Source organism: Ostrea edulis, chromosome 1 (assembly GCF_947568905.1).
Source record: "Ostrea edulis chromosome 1, xbOstEdul1.1, whole genome shotgun sequence".
Taxonomy (NCBI): Eukaryota; Metazoa; Mollusca; class Bivalvia; order Ostreida; family Ostreidae; genus Ostrea; species Ostrea edulis.
The window spans coordinates 87,666,919-87,672,326 of NC_079164.1; positions in this window are offsets into that span (position 1 = coordinate 87,666,919).

Here is a 5,408-nt window from a genome sequence, read left to right on the forward strand (position 1 = left end):
TCTGGACAAAATGGTCATCTGAAAATCGATAAAAGGGGAATAACTTCTAACCGGAAGTGATTTTTCAAAAATTGAAACGGCGGTATAAACTTCAAATGGCAACGCATCAACCCTGAAAATTTGAAGCAAATCGATGCAGCCATCTCCGAGAAATCTTCTGCACAAAATCGGTAAGGAAAAAAAAAAGAATAATAATAATAACTAGATGCGATCTCGTTGCGAGCAACGAGTGGGTCTTCCGTCCAATTTTAGATGTGATGAGATAAGAATTTGACTGAGATTTTCATTCATAAATAATGATACAAATATATTGTCTAGACGTACAATTTAGCTTCGGTAATGTTTTACAAATATTGATCATTTAAGTGCTATAAATTAAAGAATCTCTGCCGCTCTCGGCCACTAATTAAAGGGGTCAGCCTTTTTTTCGACAAAAAAGTTAATAATGTTATTTACTGCGATACAAATTCGAGACTGATCAGGCGAGTCATGTCGCCCGGAGGCCTATTTTTTTTTATATCATTCTAGATACATCTCGCAAAACTGAACAAATTTTGTTGTACATGTCCTATTAAAATTGTCTTGAGAAAAAAGTTATTGATTGCGACATATATCAGACTGTTAAGGCGAGTCATAAGGCCCGTGGGCCTTTTTCTTGATATCGTTTGAAAAATCTTGCAAAACTGAACAACTTTTGTTCTACATGTCTTATCAAAAGTTTTTCGAGAAAAAAGTTATTGATTGTGACACTAATCAAACTGTAGGCGAGCCAAGAGACCCGTTCGCCTTTTTCATGATGTTGTTTGAAACATCTTGCAAAACTGAACAACTTTTGCTCTAGATGTCTCATTAAAAGTTTCTTGACTAAAATGTTATAGATTGCAACAATAACCCAACTGTTCAGGTGAGCCATGAGACTCACAGGCCTTATTCTTAACATCGTTAGTTAACGCTTGCGAATCTGAGCAACTTTTGTTCTACAAGTCTTATCAAAAGTTTCTCGAGAAAAAAGTTATTAATGTTATTAACTGTGATACAAATTCGACTGTTCAGGCGAGCAATGACGCCCGTAGGCCTATTTTTTTTATATCATTAGATAGATCTTGCAAAACTGAACAACTTTTATTCTACATGTTTTATCAGAGTTTCGTGAGGAAAAAGTTAATCATTGTAACAGAAACTCAATGGTTCAGGCGATCCATGAGGCCCATGGGCCCATTTCTTGATACGGCACGAAAGATTTCAATAAACTGTACAACTTTTGTTATATATGTCTAAACAAAATATTTACGAGTATAACGTTATGCGACATTTATCACTGTTAAGGCGAGTCATAAGGCCCGTGGGCCTTTTTCTTGATATCGTTTGAAAGATCTTGCAAAACTGAACAACTTTTGTTCTACATGTCTTATCAAAAGATTCTCGAGAAAAAGGTTAGTAATTGTGACACTGATGAAACTGTTCAGGCGAGCCATGAGGCCCGTTGGCCTTTTTCATGATGTTGTTCGAAAGATCTTGCAAAACTGAAATACTTTTGTTCAAGATGTCTTATTAAAAGTTTCTTGACAAAAATGTTATAGATTGCAACAATAACCCAACTGTTCAGGTGAGCCATGAGACCCGCAGGCCTATTTATTAACATCGTTAGTTAACCCTTGCGAAACTGAACAACTTTTCTTCAACATGTCTTCTCAAAAGTTTCTCGAGAAAAACGTTATTAATGTTATTAATTGTGATACAAATTCGACTGTTCAGGCGAGCCATGACGCCCTGAGGCCTATTTTTTGATATCATTAGATAGATCTTGCAAACTTGAACAACTTTTATTCTACATGTCTTATCAAAAGTTTCGTGAGAAAAAAGTTAATCATTGTAACAGAAACTCAATGGTTCAGGCGAGCCATGAGGCCTATGGGCCCATTTCTTGATATGACACGAAAGATCTCAATAAACTGTACAACTTTTGTTATATATATCTAAGCAAAATATTTACGAGTAAAAAGTTATGATTTAAAACGTGGAGAAAAATGAGACACTTTTTAAAACTCCATTTTCGACCCCTACCGAGCTTCCATACTAGGCACTTCCTGAAATTTTTAAAACCCAGGTGCACAACTACAACATGTCGTCTAACATCACTGAAAATTTCAACACTCTAGCTTTTATCGTTTTTGAGTTTTTGTCTGGACAAAATGGTCATCTGAAAATCGATAAAAGGGGGATAACTTCCAACCGGAAGTGATTTTTCAAAAATTGAAACGGCGGTACAAACTTCAATTGGCAACGCATCAATCCTGAAAATTTGAAGCAAATTGATCCAGCCATCTCCGAGAAATCTTCTGCACAAAAATCGGTAAGGAGAAAAAAAAAGAATAATAATAATAACTAGTGATCCTTATTGTTCGCGAACAATTAGAGGGCTTTCCACCTGCAATGATTTAAAAAAAGACATTTAAGAATATTTAAGATGATGTACGAAACTCGATATGACCAAGAAAATTTCATTAATTATTTTCACGATGACCTTGACCTTTGACCTTCACCTCATTTTGAAGGTCAAAGGTCATCGGTCTTAATGCAAGTGATCCCATGTCTCTATCTATATTAATGTAAAAGCTATAAGCTTAAAAAAATGTTAATCAAGATATTCAGGGGCAATAATTTGTTTAGGGGTTTTCGGTTACTTTCGGTTAGCTTATCAATGATAAAAATACTTTAAAAGACCTTGAAAATGGAAAAAAAATAATTTTGATGATGACCTTGACCTATGACCTTGACCTCATTTTGAAGGTCAAAGGTCATCGGTCTGAATGCAAGTGGTCTCATGTCTCTATCTATATTAATATAAAAGTTATAGGCTTAGATAATGATATTGGAGACTTTCAGGGGCAATAACTATGCTTAAGGGTTTTCGTATCCCTTTGATTATTTTTTCTTTGCAAGAGGGTTTTACTGTGAATTCATTAGCGAAGGTTTCGTGTCTCTATGACTTTCCGTTAAGTAGGAGTAGCGATAACAAGGTTTTTGACGCGAGTCTCCGAAATTCACAGAAGGGTCAAAGTTCAAAGTTGTAATGCATACTATCAAATCCAATCAAGAAGTCAATACTTACCCATATAATATTTAAACGCTATCTTAAGCAGGAAAAAGAGTATAAAAAGTGCTATTTTTTCCTCTTTTCTGATGACCTTGACCTTTGACCTTGACCTAATTTTCAAGGTCAAAGGTCACCGATCCTATTCCAGTTGGTCTTATGTCTCTACGACAAACCGTGCTCAAGCTCGACATGTTTTACGAATAAATTGCAAAACATAAAGAGGCATTAACTCCCCTTAGGGGACACCGAACCCCTTCATTTGAAATTCTTCGCTTCTACTAATTACCCTCTATGTTTTAGAAAAGGTTTCATCCTCCTATCATTTACGGTTACAAAGTAGAAGTGCTAACAATGATTTCTGCGAAAGGTCAAATAACTCCGTAAGGGGTCAAAGTTCAATTACGCAGGGTGAACTGTATTCGTTTCTCAAGAAGTACTATATGATGGACTATAAAGTTTTTCGATAAGTCTTAAGACGAAGATTTTTTTTGACGGCAGGAAAATAATAATAATAATAATAAACAGAACAATAACAATAGGACTTTCCACTGAAAGGTGGAAAGCCCTAATAATAAGAAAAGTGAAAAATCAACAATAGAATAATAGAAGGGTCTTCCGCTGAAGACGGAAGACCCTAATAATAAAAAGAAAAGTGAAAAATCAACAATAGAATAATAGAAGGGTCTTCCGCTGAAGACGGAAGACCCTAATAAGAAACAGAGTAAAAACAATATGTTCCCAAACTTTGTTTGGGGAACATAATAATAATAACTAGACACTCATTACTAGTAATGAGTAGGTCTTCCGTTAGACCACTTCCGGTAAAGAGCTTTCTATTCCTACGAAAACCATTTGAATGTATCAGAAAATGTGCCTTAAGAATGAATGAGCAATGTATTATCGAATTTTTTACTCCTTTCTCGTAACTTCCGGTGACGACCGGAAGTACTATTCAGATGCGTTTTCCTATAAATAACAGCAACTCTTTACTCTCTATATTCCCTGAAAATTTCACGTCTCTATCTGAAAGAGTTCTCAACAAAAAGAAGTAGACTAAAGAAAGAAAAAGTAGTAGGTTACTACCGACCGGAAATCAATTTTGGAAAACAAAATTATCAAAACTTTAGAAGTTGATACTTTTATTAAGACATGTGAAAATCATATGAAAGACTTCAAATATAAGCGAGATTTATGGGGACAAAGAGACGAAAAGTAAAAGTAAAAAGGTATTTTATCAAGAAACCGGAAGTAGTCGTTTTGACTACCGACAGACTCAATATTCTTTTGACACTTTGAAAGAGACTTAATAAACTAGTATAGGTTTCAATTAAAAAGAAAAAATTTGAAATTTGCGATTCTTTCCATCACTTCCGGTGACGACAGGAAGTGACGGTCGACATGTTCAACCCACTACTGCACGCCTACAAACGGAGATTGATCATCCCTGAATGTTTGATGAACCTATATTTTACTTTTTCCAAGAAAAATGCTGGAAAAATTCCTTTTGAGAAACAGAAAATCGACCATATTTTCCGACCGGAAGTGAATTTTGTAAAAACAAAAACAATTATAGCAAGGTCATTTCATAAGACATTATTCCTGAAAATTTCAGCCATCTCTGAGAAATCACTCGAAGAAAACGGAAAATCGACAATTTTTCAAATACTTCCGGTATAGACCGGAAGTGACGGACAAAAAAATTGAATGTATGTGTACAATGGACTAATGTTAGTTGATCAACTCTACAAGTTTCAAGCGTCTATCTATATTCATTATTGAGAAACTGAAAAAACAAGGTTTGAATATGTCCACCCCATATCTCACGACCGGAAGTGAATTTTATAAAAAAAATTAAATTTGTTCTAGACATTTATAGTGTCTATAACATATGTAAAATTCAAACTCAACTCATTAACTTGTTTTATGACCGAGATTTATGGCACTGAAAAATGAGAGAATGAATAGTCTTTCTTTGATATAACCGGAAGTTGGAGATTCAACTTCCGGTGGGGTCAACATTTTTTAAGAATTAGAACGAGACCCAGTAAACCGATATAGGTTTCAATTTGAAACAAAAATGTTTGAAATTTATGATTCATTAATCACTTCCGGTGACGACCGGAAGTGACGGCCGACATTCTTAACCCCTTACTGCACGCCTACAAAATAAGATCTTTTAACTCTGAGAATTTGGTGACTCTATCTTTTACTGTTTATGACCGAGATTTATGGCACTGAAAAATGAGAGAATGAACAGGCTTTCTTTGATATAACCGGAAGTTGGAGTTTCATTTGGTGACTCTATCTTTTA